The sequence below is a fragment of the Microcaecilia unicolor genome, chromosome 8, assembly GCF_901765095.1.
Source record: "Microcaecilia unicolor chromosome 8, aMicUni1.1, whole genome shotgun sequence".
Classification (NCBI taxonomy): domain Eukaryota; kingdom Metazoa; phylum Chordata; class Amphibia; order Gymnophiona; family Siphonopidae; genus Microcaecilia; species Microcaecilia unicolor.
Window position 1 is genome coordinate 223009780 of NC_044038.1, and position 18987 is coordinate 223028766.

The window sequence follows — 18987 nt, forward strand, 5'->3', positions numbered from 1 at the left end:
AAATCTTGAAAACTTGATTGGTTGGGGAGCCTCCAGGACAGGTTCGGGAACCACTGTACTGTACCGAAACGCTAGACGTTGATCCAGACCTAAACGCTCCTACTATTAAAAGCTTAAAAGGTCAGTAAAAATAAAGTTCAGTAAAGAACAACTGGAAGGGATGAGCCAAGCTGAGCGTAGAGATCATTAAGTCAGTTCTTCTCAACCCTCTCCTGGAGGCTCCCCAACAGGCAGATGATCAGGATGCAATGGGCAGGGCAGGGTGCCGCCATTTTTGAAGATGGTGCTGGACGAGTGCACTACTCCCTCCTCCAGCGACAAGGTATGGGGGGGGGGGATGCTCCGCTAGGCCACCAGGGAAGCTCAGGGTTCAGGTGGCAGCAAACTTGGGCCACAAGGGTTTACTTTCTTTTTGGTTCTTGGAGGGGGGGGGGGTTAGGTGGGCTGGACATCCACCACATCTCCAGCTCCTCTCAGGCCCTTGTATCAGGGGGGGGAGTGGCAGAGGGCTGGAGGTCTGCTGCACCTCCTGAGCCCTGTGAAGCTGTGCCGGGGGGGGGGGGGGGCACTAGTCACCAGGGCCTTGATTGCTTTTGGAGGGAGGATTGGGGGCCTGCAAGAATGAAAATGCATGCTGGACAGGGCTCCCCATTCCTGCCCAATGCTCTGCAAACCCTACCTCCAGTTTCTGAGGTTTGTCTAGAGTACGTAATACCTTGCACCAGAGCCATGAAAACAATATAGAGAATGCTGCCGTGTCTTCAAATACACCTTTACCTTAGCCAGCATTATAAGTGCACTAATGCCCCGATGATGAGAAGCCCTGCGCTGTTCCAAACACAGCTCTAAAATTAGCGCCTGAACAGTACAGGGCAATAACACCCCCCTGATCAGAGCTAACAGCATGCAAATTTAGGCACGCTATTAGCTCTGATCATAGGGGAAAAGTATGGGCGCATGATCCTTCCGCACTTGATTGACAGGTCTGGGCTATCAAAAGCCCAGATTTGTCAAATGCAGGAGACGGAGGTCCATTGGAACCCCCAGACCCCCTGCCATCATTCAGTCCTAGTGCCCCCAAACCCAAAGCCAGACAGTGACATGAGAGGTGGCGGTCCGGTGGACCTCCAGTCCCCACCGACCCCTCCCAACAACCCCCCAAAATGCCTGGTGGCCCAGTGGATGCTACCCTGCCCTGCCCAGTGCAGTCATTTTGAAGACAGCACTGGAAGACGCCGGAATCATAGTAAGTGTTTGAGTGTTTTGAGGTCTTTTCCTCGTTTTTAAAAACAGTACCATATATCTTTGTATTATTACTGGACTCTTCATTATCTTGTTTGTTGCTATCGGACTGACCGTTCACTTGTCTATTAGATTGTAAGCTCTTTGAGCAGGGACTGTCTCTCTTTGTACAGCGCTGCGTAACCCTAGTAGCGCTCTAGAAATGTTAAGTAGTAGTAGTATTTTTAGAGTCTCGGTTTCTTTTCTTTATTTTTTGTTACTGGTTTATGGAAAAGTCATACTTTTCAGCATGTACAGTACACAGAGAACTGCGACAAATTCTCTAAATATGCCACTGGTCAAAAAGCTATTATTCATTGCAAGCTAGGTACATGGGAAGGAAATCAAAATACTGCATGACAATTATAAACCAGACAGCCTCTAAACCTGGAAACAACTCCCCCACGCACACACACCCCATTCTATTCAGAATTTATTATGGCAGCTAACCCTAAACTACACTCATGCATAGGAGGTACCTCCATTCCTCCAGTCCCTGCAAGTGGCAAACTTGAAATGCTTTACAGCTAGGCATCGATAAAAACATCTTTTATTCAGCACCATACTAGTGTATGACCCGACACGGGGCCGTGTTTCAACGGAATAACCGTCTGAATCAGGGGTCTGATTACTTGCTGTAGAAAATCACAAAATATGGGTGAAGAATGGTACAATTAATGATCAATAAAGCCACTCAAGTGCGATGGAAATCAGTCGGATGCCAATAAGCCCACAAAAAAACAAAACAAACAAACAAAAAAAACCCAAAGTACTGCCAAATAAACATTCTTAAATTTAAAAAAAAATTAAAAGGTATCAGTCCAAAATAACACATTTTAGTGGACAATGAGCATACATTTAATCACCAAAATGCCGCTATTATGCTTTCATTCACATCCCTCTCAATAAGAAGAATTTGACATTTTTGCCTGTATTTGTCTGCCATTAATTGTGCTCCCAGCATCTCAGCGGGAAGACGTATATAATGGCATCGATATGCTTCATTATATTTTGCACTTTTGTTTCTAAGAGGTTGAATACTCTTTAATGGTTGATCCTGAAACAGCAAAGATCTTACAAAGCTGCAGGAAATCTTAAATAACATGCTTTAGAAAAAACATCTGCGTCTTGCCTTTTTTTTTTTTAATTCAGATTTATTGATTCACCTAGAATCTCATAAGTCAGCATAGCAAACGCAGTGGTAAAAGTTATCGATGAAAACACATTTCTGCTACCACTCCACCCCCTCCCCCAGGTAATTTATAAAATCAGTAACATGATACAGATATGAGAGCCGCTGCCACTGCCCAGGCAAAGACTGGAGAAGAGATGATGGTAAATGCATGGGCTGGGGGGGGGGAGGGGTGGTATGACAGTGGGTGCATACGCAACACATGCACCTTGACTAAATACGCTGCTGATGCTCAGGTGTCTTGTGGTAATTTCCAAATCTGCACAGAGTAACCACATGCTAAAAGATATTTAGTTTTTCTTGGCGGGGGCAGAGTGTGAGCATTTCCACACTAATCAGTTAGTTCAGCTACAATACTGTACACCAACTGGGATTACCACAGTATTAGCGCATGAGCCCTTACTGCTTACAAAATAGGTGTCGGTAGGTGCGTGTGGCTATTAACGTAAAATGTAGGAAATTGCCCATTTCTAGCTGCAGTAAAAATGGCCTTAGCGAGCAGGAAAAACCCACGTAAGGGTGTGCTGAGGTCACTTCTTACTGAAACTTAGTAAAAGGACCCTATAATCCAGTGGCGTAGCTACGTGGGGCCACGGGGGCCTGGGCCCCTGTACATTTGGCCCTGGACCCCCCTCCCGCCGCCAACCCTCCCCCACCATCGCCGTCGGCTACCTTTGCCGGCGGGGGACCCCAACCCCCGCCAGCCGAGATGTTCTTCTTCCGGCGCAAGACTTCGTTCTGTTTCTGTCCTGCACGTCAGACTCACAGAAACAGAACAAAGTCTTGCGCCGGAAGAAGAGGACCTCGGCTGGCGGAGGTTGGGGTCCCCCGCCAGCAAAGGTAGGCGACGGCGGCTGCGGGTTGGCGGTGCCGGGGGGGGGGGGGGGTGCTAAATGTGCCCCCTCACCTCGGGTTCTGGACCCCCCCCTCCCCGCTACGCCCCTGCTATAATCCCTAATATTTATTCATTCAGTGGTTCCCAAACCTTTTCAATTCACAGCACCCTTTGTGTCTGAGCAATTTTTCACGGCACCCCCCCCCCCCCCCCCCCCACCGCCCCAGTCACACACATCTCCATTTTTTTTCTCTGCACAAATATAACAATGCTAGGGTGTCCCTAAAACCAGCTCCTCTAAATGACACACTGATTACGATTTATAACAAATTACTATTCTACCTATGAAAAGTTATTCCATTATTATGCTTCCTCTTTGTACATCTGTATGCTGCACAAGCCAGCATGTTTAAAAATATAAGTGAGATTAAATAAAAAATGCTACCAACAATAAAGAATGACAACTTGGATGCAGCAACTCATAGGGTTGCTTGCTTTGTTTTGAATGGAAAGGGAAACAGAGACTGACCTATTGGCTTCAACTTTTTGACTTCATCCCGTTTCCTGTTTTCAGCCAACCTCCTTGGCAGTCGCCTCAGGGAGTCCTGAAGGCCATCTGCTCCCTGTCCCCAGTGGCTGCAACTTAAAACAAAAAGAAAAAAAAGCCAGCAGGGGGCTGCAGCAGCCTTCAGGCATCCGCTGTCAGCTCTGCTGGTCCTCTGCACCTCCCCCCCCCCCCCCGCACGTTCCGGGGGGGGGGGGGGGGAGAGGACTGGCAGAACTGACAGTACATGCTTGAAGGCTGCTGCAGCCATGCGCTTGCTTTTTGTTGTTGTTGTCTTTGTCAGTGGCGTAGCAAGGGCGGGTGGTGGGGGCGGTTCGCCCTGGGTGCACACCGCTGGAGGGATGCAGAGAACAGCCGCACGCCTGTCGGCTCCGCTGTTTCCCTGCTCCCTCTGCCCCGGAACAGGTTATTTCCTGTTCCGGAGCAGAGGGGGCAGGGAGCCGCGCGGTTGCTCCCAGCAGCAATGAATGCACCGGGAGGGGAGTTGATGCGCTGGGGGGGGGGGGGGGGTATTGTGCTGCACCCGGGGGGGGGGGGCGCATCGGCGATCCGCCCCGGGTGAGAGCCGACCTAGGTACACCACTGGTTTTTGTTTTTCTAGCGCTGCTGTCTGCAGTAGCAGTTTGGGCAGGAGGGAGGTCGGGATTTGCCACGGCACCCCAGCAAGTTTGTCACGGTGCACCAGCGTGCCGCAGCGCACAGTTTGGGAAGCACTGATCTAAGCGGTTTACAGCTTCATTTTACAGGTACTGGGTCTGTCCCTAGCAGGCTCACAGTCTCAGTAGTACACTGTACTACAGTCGTAGTAGCAGGGCTTTTTTTGAGGGGGTACTTGGGGGTATTGAGTACCGGCACATTTTTTTTTTTTTTGTTACATTTGTACCCCGCGCTTTCCCACTCATGGCAGGCTCAATGCGGCTTACATGGGGCAATGGAGGGTTAAGTGACTTGCCCAGAGTCACAAGGAGCTGCCTGTGCCTGAAGTGGGAATCGAACTCAGTTCCTCAGTTCCCCAGGACCAAAGTCCACCACCCTAACCACTAGGCCACTCCTCCACTGTTGCTATTTGAGATTCTACATGGAATGTTGCTATTCCACTAGTGAAGTCGGCCCTTGTAGATCACCAATGTGGCCGCGCAGGCTTCTGCTTCTGTGAGTCTCTCTGCACACAGTGTCCCGCTCTCGCGGAAACAGGAAATGCATCACCGCAGAAGGCGGGACACTGTGTGCAGAGAGAAGGGAGAAGCTGGCGGCGAGCCTGTAGTCTTTTTCTTCATTGACGTCGCTGCCACGGAAATAAAAGATCAAAATGCGCGGGGCGGGGGGGTGGGCTACATCACAAGCGGAAGTCCACGATTGGGCTGGGGAGGCTTAGCCTCCCCAAGCCTCTTATACGGGGCGCCTATGCAGGGCCGTGCCTAGGGTCTCTGGCGCCCCCCTGCAGACTATCAATTGGCGCCCCCCCCCCCATGAAAATGATCGCTCACCACTTGCCACACTGAAAGGAATTGTCAGCAATATTCTTAGAAACAAATTGGTATACATTGCAAAATAAGATAGCAGATGTAAATTCTCAAAGTGGACATATTCCAAATGCTAAAATGAAAATAAAATGATTTTTTTTCTACCTTTGTTGTCTGGTGACTTTCTTTTTTCAATCATGCTGGTCCAGTATCTGATTCTGCTGCTATCTGTCCTCTTAACTCCATTTCCAGGGCTTCCTTTCCATTTATTTCTTTACTTTTCTCCTTTCTTCTTCATTTCTTGCTCTATATCCATTTCCAGCAATTTCTCCTCTCTCCCTGGGTCCTGCCCTCCCATCCATGTCCATTCTTGTCCCTCTCTGCCCTTCCCTCCTCCATCCATAGCCAGCAATCCTCCTCTCTCCCCTCCCCTCCATTTCCAGCAATTTGTCCTCTCCCTGGGCCCCCATGTCCATCCTTGTCCCTCTCTGCCCTTCCCTCCTCCATCCATAGCCAGCAATCCTCTCTCCCCTCCCCTTCCAGCAATTTGTCCTCTCCCTGGGCCCTGCCCTCCCATCGATGCCTCTCTGCCCTCCCATCCATGCCTCTCTGCCCTTCCCTCCGCGCCCTGGGGCCTTTAAATCTTTTACTTCTGGTCGCAGCAGCGTCAGTGAAAGTGGAGCGCTGCCGACATCTCCCTTCCCTTTGCGCTCTTGGTTCCCTCAGTGTCCGCCTTCTTCTGACGTCAGAAGAAGGCGGGACACTGTGGGAACCAACGAGTGCAAGGGAAGGGAGACGTCGGCAGCAGTGGCGTAGCTAGGGTAGTTGACACCCGGGGCCGGTCATTTTTTTAACACCCCCCCCCCCCCCCCCCCCCCAAATCCAGTACTAGGCATACCGAGAATACAAAACACGACCTATAGAGCAATTTTACCATACCATAAGCAGTCGTTTCTATGAGTCACACAAGGAAAAGGAAAGCATCTTAAGCACTACAGTGAGCACTAGAACATCAATTCACCTATTGTAAAACGAAACCAGACAGAATAGTACAGATCGTCGATCCTGCACAGTCAATGCCAACTGAAAGCCATGTCTTTTTCACAAACACAGATACACCCTAATCCACTATAGAATAAGTAATCATAAACTTTCTATTTAGACAAAATTAAACTGAACCCCCAATGCCAGACTCTGCATATAATGCAACGCCACAGAAACAGAAAATGTCTCCTAGTACTGTGCAAAATATAAAGACAGCAGATGTAAATTTGAAAAAACTAACAAATACCAATCACCACTTTACAAATTAACAAATAGAAATAAAACAAATACAGAAAATAAAATAATACCATTTTATTGGACTAATACATTTAACTTCCAGAGGCCAAAATCTCCTTCCTCAGGTCAATACAGTATAGTGCTGTTACAGTATCCTATCCTGATCTGAGGAAGGGGGTTTTGTTCTCTGAAAGTTAAGTCAAAATGTATTAAAATTAGTCCAATAAAAAGATTACCTTATTTACATGTTCTATTTATAAACATTTATTAACACAGCTAAAATACTATATCCTAAAGCAAAATAATAAAAATATATATTTACAGTTTGTTGTCTTTGGTTTCTGCTTTCCTCATCTTCTTTTCACCGTCTTCCTTCCATCCAGCATCTGTCTTCGCTCTCTCTCTGCCATCCAGTGTCTGCCCTCTCTAATGTGCCTTCCATCCACATCTGCCCTCTATTTCTGCCCCTTCCATCCACCATCTGCCCCAGTCTGCCATCTCTCTCTCCCCCTCCATCCACCATCTGCCCTCTCTCTCTCCTTTCCCTCCAGCATTTGCCCTCTATCTCTGCCCCTTCCATCCACTGTCTGCTCTTTCACTCCCTTCTATCCACTGTCTGCCCTTTCTCTCTGCTCCTTCGATTCACCATTTGCCCTCTCTCTTTCCCCCTCCCATCCATTCAGGGTCTGCCCTCCCTCTCACTCCCCATTCCATCCAGGATCTATCCCCCCTCTCTCAATGCCCCCTCTTTTCGGCTCCCAGTTCCCACCTGCGGCTGCCCCTAGTTCCAGATCCATTGATTCTCCCATCCACCTCTGCCCCAGGCATGACCCCATTCTCCCTCCTGCTCACTTTTCAGACCCCAGTTCCAGATCCATGCCCCTTCTCCCATCTGTCTCCCACCCAGTCCCTTCTGCCCATCCAAGTCCCCCTCACCCTATCTGTCTCCCACCCAGTCCCTTCTGCTATCCAAGTGCCCCCACCCTCACCCCATCTGTCTCCCACCCAGTCCCTTCTGCCCATCCGAGTCCCCCTCACCCCATCTGTCTCCCACCCAGTCCCTTCTGCCCATCTGAGTCCCCCTCACCCCATCTGTCTCCCACCCAGTCCCTTCTGCTATCCAAGTGCCCCCACCCTCACCCATTTGTCTCCCACCCAGTCCCTTCTGCTATCCAAGTGCCCCCCCACCCTCACCCCATCTGTCTCCCACCCAGTCCCTTCTGCCCATCCGAGTCCCCCTCACCCCATCTGGCTCCCACCCAGTCCCTTCTGCTATCCAAGTGCCCCCCACCCTCACCCCATCTGTCTCCCACCCAGTCCCTTCTGCCCGAGTCCCCCTCACCCCATCTGTCTCCCACCCAGTCCCTTCTGCCCATCCGAGTCCTCCTCACCCCATCTGTCTCCCACCCAGTCCCTTCTGCTATCCAAGTGCCCCCCACCCTCACCCCATCTGTCTCCCACCCAGTCCCTTCTGCCCATCCGAGTCCACCTCATCCCATCTGGCTCCCACCCAGTCCCTTCTGCCCATCCGAGTCCCCCTCACCCCATCTGTCTCCCACCCAGTCCCTTCTGCTATCCAAGTGCCCCCACCCTCACCCCATCATCTGTCTCCCACCCAGTCCCTTCTGCCCATCCGAGTCCCCCTCACCCCATCTGTCTCCCACCCAGTCCCTTCTGCTATCCAAGTGCACCCCACCCTCACCCCATCTGTCTCCCACCCAGTCCCTTCTGCCCATCCGAGTCCCCCTCACCCCATCTGTCTCCCACCCAGTCCCTTCTGCCCATCTGAGTCCCCCTCACCCCATCTGTCTCCCACCCAGTCCCTTCTGCTATCCAAGTGCCCCCACCCTCACCCCATTTGTCTCCCACCCAGTCCCTTCTGCTATCCAAGTGCCCCCACCCTCACCCCATCTGTCTCCCACCCAGTCCCTTCTGCCCATCCGAGTCCTCCTCACCCCATCTGTCTCCCACCCAGTCCCTTCTGCTATCCAAGTGCCCCCCACCCTCACCCCATCTGTCTCCCACCCAGTCCCTTCTGCCCATCCGAGTCCCCCTCACCCCATCTGGCCCCCACCCAGTCCCTTCTGCCCATCCGAGTCCCCCTCACCCCATCTGTCTCCCACCCAGTCCCTTCTGCTATCCGAGTCCCCCCCACCTTCACCCCATCTGTCCCCCACCCTCACCCTGCCTCGTCTTCTCCCTGCCACCCGGTCTTTAAAAATAAATTGCCGACGCGATAGGGAGCGCAGCACCTCGTGTGCAAGTAAAAGAAGCGGATCCGATCATCTCATTGGGCCTTCCTTCACTGTCCCGCCCTAGAGGAAATAGGAAGTTGCGTCAGAGGAGGGCGGGACAGTGAGGAAAGGCCCAATGAGATGATCGGATCCGCTTCTTTTACTTGCACACGAGGTGCTGCGCTCCCTATCGCGTCGGCAATTTATTTTTAAAGGGCTGGTGCGGGGGAGGGGCTGCCAGGAAGAAGAGCAGCGGGAGCGGCGGCACCCCCCTTTTTTATGACACTCGGGGCGGACCGCCCCCACCGCCCCGCCCTTGCTGGTCGGCAGCGCTTTCACTGACGCTGCTGCGACCCAGGTGAAATATTTAAAGGCCTTTGCGGCGCGGGGCGAGGGTAAGCACCGCGGCGGCGCCCTCCAGAGGTGGGCGCCCCCCTGCGGCGCTTACCTCGCTTACCGCATCGGCACGGCCCTGCGCCTATGGCTGTCAGCACGCTAAATTCAGAATAAAAGCATGGGCAATCTCATTCAGATGTCTTCCATTAAATGCTTAACCATTTTTGCACACAATGCTTCTTTTCATTTGGTCAATTTAATACCGGACCGAAAATGCTACTGAACCTGGCTCTTAGTTCATATTTAGCCCCCGCACAGGGGCCTTATGTGGAGCTCAGAAGATCTGACCTATTTTAACTACCTCTGGTTAACACTGGAGGCAAGCAAGTCTCAGACTCAGCACGGCAAAGCAGACCTTAGCTGATTTGTTATGCATGACCCATAATTGATCAGAGCTTGCTCAAGCATTTCTCATTGTATACCTTGCATGCTTACTGATTTCCATGTAAACCACTTTGACACTCAAGGGGACGTGCAGTGTTATCACACAATAAATGAAAATGGCAAACATGCAGCCTTCCAAGAAAGGAACACTAAGAATCTGTTGACAAACCACTTCAACTACATCCTCAATAGGCTTCCTGAGTTAAAAATATTCAAATTGCAGATGGGGGAATTGAAAAACAAGCTCAGCTTTAAACATATACCCCTCACCTTTCCAGTCAACATACCATAACTCAAAAAGAGGATGGGGGGAGGGAACACGAACCTCTGCATTTGATTTGACCACCCATTGGGCTAAGGAGGGATATGTATGCAAAGAATAATTTGTTTTCTTCACTTTTAACATCAGCATCACTCCTCTGACTCCCTCCTGGCCCATCACAACCTAAACCTCCTGATCATCAAAAATATTTGAGTGATGTACCATGCTATACCAATAAAGGTTCTGCAGCGTGCTGTGATATGTCTACAGATCCCAAGAAGGGTAATCAGTCACACTGAACCCCAGCAGAAGGTTCATAATCTTCTCCTCTGTGTCCTGTGCCATGATTCAGACGTGCTGATGTCAGTAGGAATAAACCCTGTAATATTTTAAAACTCTTTCCACTGCAGGTTACCTGCAGCTCTGGGTACAGCAGTGGCGTAGCAAGGGCGGGGCAGTGGGGGGGTGGTCCACCCCGGGTGCACGCTGCTGAAGGGTGCAGAGAGAAGCCATGCGCCCGTCAGCTCCGCTGATTCCCTGCTCCCTCTGCCCCGGAACAGGTTACTTCCTGTTCCGGGGCAGAGGGAGCAAGAAGCCAGTGGTGCCAACAGGCGCAAGGCTGCTCTCTGCACCCTCCAGCAGCCAAGAATGCACCTGGGGGGGGGGCTTGATGCACCGGGGAGGGGGTGTCATTGCACCGGAGAGGGGGTGTCATGCTGCACCCTGGGGGGACAGACGCCGCTGCACCCCGGGGGGGGGGGGGGTGCACAGCAGCGATCCGCCCTGGGTAGCAGCCAACCTAGGATACAGCCATGTTCAGAAACCAAGCACAACTAATTTCAGAGCCCCTGCCTCTCCTGGGGGGGGGGGGGGGGGTATAGGGAAGCGGCTAGGGTTCTTCAGCTTGGAAAAAAGGTGGCTGAGGGGAGATATGATAAGAGGTCTATAAAATAATGAGTGGAGTGGAACAGGTAGACATGAATCATTTGTTTACTCTTTCAAAAAAAATACTAGGACTAGGGGGCATGTGATGAAGCTACAAAGTAGTGAATTTAATATGAATTGGAGAAAACATTTCTTCACTTAACATGTAATTAAACTCTGGAATTCGTTGCCAGAAAATGTGGTAAATGTGGTTAGCTTAGCGGGGTTTAAGTAAGGTCTGGCCAGCTTCCTAAAGGAAAAGTCCATAGACCATTATTAAAATGGACTTGGGGAAAAGCCACTGCTTATTTCTGGGATAAGAAGCATAAAATGTATTGAACTTTTTTGGGCTCTTGACAGGTATTTGTGACCTGGATTGGCCACTGTTGGAAACATGATGCTGGGCTTGATGGACCTTTGGCCTGTCCCAGTGTGGCAATACTTATGTATGTAAACAGATCATCAGCTGACCCATCATCAGCTGACCCATCCCTGATGGGTTGAGGAGGGAAGGGGGGGGGGGAGATGCCGCTCCTGGAGAGTGCCGCCTGAGGCCTCCACCTCAGCTGGCCTAATGGTAGGGCTGCCACTGATGGGGATCACTCCTGCTTCCACTAGAGCATCAGGGACTCCAGTACGATCCGTGGCTGAGATCAGGTGGGGAGGATCAACTGCTTCTCCATTGGCTGGGGAAGAGAATCAACTGCTTCTCCTTTGGTTGGGGAAGAGAATCAACTGCTTCTCCATTGGTTGGGGAAGAGAATCAACTGCTTCTCCATTGGTTGGGGAAGAGAATCAACTGCTTCTCCATTGGTTGGGGAAGAGCATCAACTGCCTCTTCCATTGGTGGGGGTGGGGAGGGGGAATTGATGCTGAGGAATCGGAGGGGATCGGAGTGGTTTGCCGGCACCATAACATGCCTGTAATAACACTGAATAAAACCCCCCCAAAGTGTCATTTTTCTTTGCCATTTTGGGTTAAAGATGTGAAACTACATGGGACATATTTATTTATTTATTTTTAGATCATTTATACCCCGCCTTTTGCCACGGAACGCAGCCCCAAAGCGGCTTACAATGAACTAAGAAGAGAATTACAATGACAGTTGATGGCAAGAGGGAAGGGAGAATAAATACAAAAATTAAGCTGATGAGCAGCAGGGAGGGAAAAGAACAGAGAGGAAGGAAAAAGAGGAAAGAAGGCATATTGTTTACATTTCCCATGTCATTTCAAACGAATGCCCGTACCTAATCTAATCTAGACTCCTGTCAAATTAATCTATCATTCTGGTGTCCTTAGCTACCCTCAGTCTGACTTGTCTTTGCAGCTGATCATGAACCTGTGTGTAAAGGGTAAGGGCCATGAATTTCATATACTGCCTTTCTCTGATACAATCAAAGCAATTTACATGTATTATGTGCAGGTACTTCAGGTACTTTCTCAGTCCCTATGGACTCACAAACTAAGTTTTTTTTTACCTGGGCAATGGATTCGCCGCACCTCAAAAAAGACATGGTGGAATTGGAAAAGGTGCAGAGAAAGGCGACAAAGATGATACAGGGGGTGGGATGACTCCCCTATCAGGAAAGGCTGAAGAGGCTGGGGCTCTTCAGCTTGGAGAAAAGGCGGCTGAGGGGAGATATCATAGAGGTCTATAAGATAATGACTGGAATGGAACGGGTCGATGTGCAGTGTCTGTTTACACTTTCCAAAAATACTAGGACAAGGGGGCATGCGATGAAGCTGCAGTGTGGTAAATTTAAAATGAATCGGAGGAAATTTTTCTTCACTCAACGCGTAGTTAAACTCTGGAATTCGCTGCCGGAAAAAGTGGTTAAGGCGGTTAACTTAGCGGACTTCAAATAAAGGGTTGGATGGCTTCCTGGAGGAAAAAGCCATAGAATGTTATTGAATGGACGAGGAAATAATACAGCATTTCTAGGATGGGCGGGACAAATTGCTTGTTCTTTTGGCCGCTGTCGGTGACAGGTGCTGGGTTCAATGGACCCTTGGTCTGTCCCAACAAGGCGATGCTTATGTACTTATGCAGTGGGTATCAAACCCAGTTTCCCAGATTCTCAGCCCACTGCACTCGGCCCTTTCTCCTATGAGAAAGACGAATGCGTATTTCCTGTTAGAGGAGAAAGAAGCATTCTTTGATCTATTTATCATTGCAAGAGAAAATGGTATATTTGAGAAGTACACAAGTGCTAAAACGAACATGTTGTCAAGTTTCTATTTACATACAAACCACTCTTGCTCCCCCCTCCTCCTCCAGGGAGAGGCAGGGGCTCTGAAATTAGTCACGCTTGGTTCGTGAACATGGCTGTATCCAGAGCTGCAGGTGACCTGCAGTGAGAAGAATTTTACAATAGTACAGGGCTTATTCCTACCGAAATCAGCACGTCTGAATCATGGCACAGGACACAGAGGAGAAGATTATGTACCTTCTGCTGGGGTTCAGTGTGACTGATTACCCTTCTTGGGGTCTGTAGACATATCACAGCACGCTGCAGAACCTTTACTGATATAGCACAGTACATCACTCAAACATTTTGCCTGTGTGTAGAAATCCCTGCAGGGATTAGCCCCACTTCTTGTCAGTCTTTAGCATATGCAGTTCTTTCATACTTTGCTTTATTTATTTGTCCTTCTTTCCCATAAATGTGAAGGGACTAGATGTCCCTGTTTTCTTGCAGCTGGGTAGGGCCTGGCCATCCTGTCAGATCAGCTGATCAGAAGAACAGATGCTAAGGCATCCTCCGAGACTGACCTCTATCCAAAGTTTCTGTTGACCCTTCTGATTTGGGAATAGATCCAAAGGTGTCAGAGCTCAATTCTGTGTTTATTGAAATAATTTCTTTAGTGCAATGACAGACAGACCCAGAAGCCAACATAATACAGATAGGATTGGGGACATTTTAAAAGACATTGCTGTGAATAAGCATTTTAGGGACATTTAGAAAGCATTTAGAAAGGTTTTTATAAGATTGCCTTCCCAATATGTGGATAATAGTATGTTTGGGTAAATTACCCCTGGACATGTGTGCATTTCAAAAAGCAGGTATAAATGTATATGTATAAAGGTTTGGACAAATTCCTGGAGGGAAAGTCCATAGTCTGCTATTGAGACAGACATGGGAAACAACTGCTTGCCCTTGGATTTGTAGTACGGAGTGTTGCCATGAAGCTACTCTTCGGGGATTCTACACGGAATGTTGCTACTATTTGAGATTCTGAATAGAATGTTACTATTCTTCGGGGGTTCTACACGGAATGTTGCTACTACTGGAGATTCTGAATAGAATGTTACTACTCTTCGGGGGTTCTACACGGAATCTTGCTACTATTGGAGATTCTGAATAGAATGATACTACTACTCTTTGGGGTTCTACACGGAATCTTGCTACTATTTGGGGTTCTACATGGAATGGTGCTACTTTTTGGGTTTCTCCCAGGTACTTGTGACCTGGCTTGGCCACAGTTTTGAAAACAGGATACTGGGCTAGATGGACCATTGGCCTGACCCAGTATGGCTACTCTTATGTTCTTATGTTTCTAACCTGGATATGGACACAAAGAGTGAGGACAAGTTGAAGAGGAAATCAGGAAGTCTTTATTATTAACTAAATAACGACCCGACACGGTCATGTTGGGTCCTTATTTAGTTAATAATAAAGACTTCCTGATTTCCTCTTCAACTCGTCCTCACTCTTTGTGTCCATTGCTTTTGTTGTACGTGAGGATTTCCCTCTTCGCTTTTTGTTTTCCTGTCTAACCTGGATATTACAGCACCAGTGAAGCCCAGTTCACATTCCACTGCTGCTTGTCACTATGAGGAAATTTCTAAACCTCCATTTCCTCAGGTGCAAACTTAGGGGCCCCAAGAAGCTAACGCAGGGTTTACCAGGTGGTAGACAGTAGCACAGACCCATGCTATTGTCTTATGTGTTAAAAAGGCAGCCGCTGCAGAAAAAAAAATCCCATATGGACTGCCTGACAATACAGGGTGAAACGTTGGCAGGCGGAGGTGTGGCCGGCTGTGTCGTATAGCGTGCAAGGCAGTACAGCATACTAGCCGTCACAACTGCCAATAGCATGGTTGCATTTACTGCCAGCTCAAGAGGAGACAGGAAGTGCAGCTGCTGTAAAACCAAGGTTTGCGGTGCCACTCAACCTGCACTGACGATCCCTCTCCCGAACACTTCCCAGCACCCAATCCTCTCCCACCAGCCCTTGCCATTGAAGCTCCCCCCGCCTGTAAACTTCACCTCTGGCCATAATCCACCTCCCCCCCCCCCATACCGTGGAGTGCAAACCTCCCCCTCCCCTCAAATCATACCTGTAGAAGTCATTGGTGGTACAGTGGTCCTGGGTGATAGCGGAGGGGGAACCATTCTACCACCAATGATTTCTACAGTTAGAAGGGGAGGAGAGAGGAGTTGGTTGGTTACGACCAGGGAGCCAGGGTGTAAAGGTGGGGTGGGAGCTTCAATGGTGAGGGTGGGTGGGGAGTGTGGTTGGACGCGCCGTCTGTCACTTGTTTATTTATGCTGGACTCACACCATGTTACCTGAAGGTAATGCAGGGCATTGCGGTAACTGTCCGCCCTGTGCGGTAAACACAGAGCAGATGTAGGTCAAGCCGTCTGCATTTACTGCAAAGGCTTTGCGCTTAAATCCACATTAATTTTGGTGTCAAACATGCGGTGAATGCAAAATACTTTCCACACTTTAGTAAAAGGTCTCCTTAGATTGTAAGTCTTCCAGGGACAAGGAAATACCTAGAGTACCTAAATGCAACTCACCTTGAACTATCGCTGATAATGGTCTGAGCTAAATCCAAATTCCTGGGGTAACGTTTCAAAGTAGAAATAAGCACCTGCTTTCATTTTTAAAATTCATCAGTGCCCACGTGAAAGCATTAATAGTACAACCCAGCAGTTTTAATTGGAGTACACTGTGAGGGTAATTTTATAAGAGGCCACTGCTTGAACATCGTTTCAACTGAAGCCACATTTGGTCTTGCAAATAAAAGCCTTCACTCGAGAGGCCATTCTGTTTTTCCCCTTTATTTCCTGATACTGGTAAATTGTTATCCTTTGCTTATTTACTTATTTATTTATTTATTTATTTCGTAAGATTAATATTCCACAGTATCTTCATAATTCTAGGCCAGCTTTAAAATCGAAAGCGGATGCGTGAATTTCTTTAAAAGATTTACAGCACCTGCTTGGTGGCCTGCTGCCATGCAGGAGACCTGGGTTCACTTCCCGAGGCCAGCTTCTGCTTCTTGGGCTGGCAGAGTCTGGAAATGCTGTGGAGACGGTATTATTAGTAATTAGGTCCTACTGCATAAAATATTATGTGGTGACTGCAATGCACAGTCCAGGCCCATTTCCAAAGCCATTAGCACATCAGTGCAGCAACAATTACAATGCTTGTGCACTAGCAGCACACAGGCTAACTCAGGAGCCAACTGCTTAACGCACTTTAACAAACAGGTCCGTTAAATCCCAAAGCATCCTGATCATCTTATCTGTTCTCTAGCTAGAGATACAGCAGGGGCTGTAGCAGAACTGTTTTTTCTCCAGTGATGGTTCCCCCATTACAGTCTCCCCCTTTGAGATTCCGGAAATCACTAATAACCCACCTGTTCAAGCAAGCCTACCCAAATACTAACCCTATGAACCCATCTCCCTAACACATATCCAGGAGACAAAAACAGTGAACCAGACTACGTCTCCCACCAAAATTCCCTATGTTTATTTATTTTATATCATTTATACCCCACAATTTCCCACCACTGGCAGGCTCAATGTGGCTTAGTTTAGCATTTAGTTAAACAGGAAAGTACAATTAAAGGAAAGTGATATGTGGGGCGGAAAGGTTCTGGGTTAAGAGAAAGTAGTTAAGTCCACAAGATCTTTCGAGGAGTTGGAGTCCAGGAATCAATATAATATAGTCTGTGATGTTTATTCACGTCATCAGTCTGCACTGGTTAGCCCTTTCCCAGGCATGCTTGGGTGGCACAAGGAACATATGCTATCCTAAGGGTGAAGAGGCACTTACTTCATGAGGAACCCGTGGAGGGAATAATCAAATGGGGCGCCCAAGTTTTCATGAGGGCGTCCTCGCAGGATGGCCCTGCGAAGGTGCATGGATACCTGTATTATCCCGTATCCCATCTCCCTTCTCTTTCATTATTCTAATACACTTCACCTATATTTTCTCCAGCAACACTCTGTAACCCCTAATACTATGTAAGTCACATTGAACCTGCCTTGAGTGGGAAAGCGCGGGGCACAAATGTAATAAATAAATAAATAAATCCGTTGTCCTTCAGGAAAAATGCGGAAGTGGAGTGGACCTTGTGGTTAAGGAGCGGGCTGAGAACAGGTGGGGCCCAGTTTAAATTCCACTGCTGCTCCTTGTGATCTTGGGCAAGTTACTTCACTTCCTCACACTGCCTCAGGTACAAATTCAGGATTGTGAGCCCTCCAGCGACAGGAAGATACCCCCTGATCCTGAACACACACTGCTTTAATAGCTTACGAGCAGTTTACAAGAAATGTAGGGCCCTATATTCAAAGCGATTTAAGCAGTATTTGGTGGCACTTACAACAGGCATGGCAGCTACATATTGGCACCAACTGACCACTGTGAAAATAGGCAGCGTTACAATCTATCCAAAATTCCGCTGCACGTCTTATCTACCGCGTGAACCGATACTCTCATATCACCCCTCTCCTCAAGTCGCTTCACTGGCTCCCGATCCGCTACCGTATACAATTCAAGCTTCTCCTATTGACCTTCAAGTGCACTCAATCTGCAGCCCCCCCATTACCTCTCTACCCTCCTCTCCCCGTATGTTCCCACCCGTAACCTCCGCTCTCAGGACAAATCACTCCTATCTGTACCCTTCTCCACCACCGCTAACTCCAGACTCCGCCCCTTCTGCCTCGCATCACCTTATGCCTGGAACAGACTTCCCGAGCCCATACGCCATGCGCCCTCCCTGACCATTTTCAAGTCCTTACTCAAAGCCCATCTCTTCTCCCTTGCTTTTGGCGCCTAACCACCTTCCCCATTCATGATACCTACACTGACTACATAGTTTGTTACCTTTAGATTGTAAGCTCTCTTGAGCAGGGACTGTCCTTCCCCATGTTTAAACTTGTACAGCGCTGCGTAACCCTGGCAGCGCTATAGAAATGCTAAGTAGTAGTAGTAGTAGGCAGATTCGGGGAGGAGAGTAGAGTTATAGGGCTGACAGCAATAGTCAGTGCTGATGCTTCCATAGCTAACCAGGCACACAGGACCACAAAAATAGCAGTACCAGCCTGCAGATGGAGAAGACCTCTCTTCTTTCTTGCCTCCTCCCCTCATACAAGCTCCAAGTTCCCCCTCCTGCCCTCACCCAAGTCGCAGCAGGACCCCTCTCCCCCTCGGGCCTACCTTAACTGGTTTGGTGGTCTACTGGTCGATGGGGGCAGGAGTGAACCCTACTCACTTCTGCCCCTCCAGGATGCAGATACAAAATGGCCGCTGTGATCTCTACTGGTTCCATCTCAGCTGGAAGTACAAGGAAACATCCTCTACCTATAACAACTCACGTACCAAGATACTGCCATTAAGGGTCATGGCGGCCATTTTCTATCAGCAGCCATGAGGGACAGGAGTGAATGGGGTTCATTCCTAACCTCATCGATCACTAGACCACCAGGCCAATAAATGTAGGTCCGGGGGGGGGGGGGGGGAGAAGAGAGGGGATTGGAGGCAAGAAGAGGAACATGTAAACTCCCCTTATGCAGTTCCTGGCAACTATCACATGTCCCGTGAGAGTCTACAGCAAATATACAATCATTTACCATTTTACTTTAAATGGCATATAAATGTACCCCTGCTGATTCTGCAAGTTTATCATCATCAATTATCCAAATATTTTGTCTTTTACAGAAGAAAAAGTACTAAGGTGAGCTCCAGCAGTATTGAGATTATATTCAATAGACCACGGTTTAGAAGCGAGGTTCGTTCCTCTCATGGCACATGCAAAACTAATCAAAAATCAGACGTTTACCAATTACGCTATGGAATAATGCATTCAATATTCTAATATGACAACTTTCTAGAGAACAGTTATAACAAAAGAAGAACAAGGACCTCAGAAA

General features: G+C 48.8%; 1 protein-coding gene across 1 annotated transcript in view; it reads right to left on the reverse strand.

Annotated features, from left to right (window-relative positions):
• The window catches only part of RIMS4 (regulating synaptic membrane exocytosis 4), a 139495-nt gene that overhangs the window by 25049 nt on the left and 95459 nt on the right, over positions 1-18987 (reverse strand). The gene's annotated exons all lie outside the window — the stretch shown is intronic.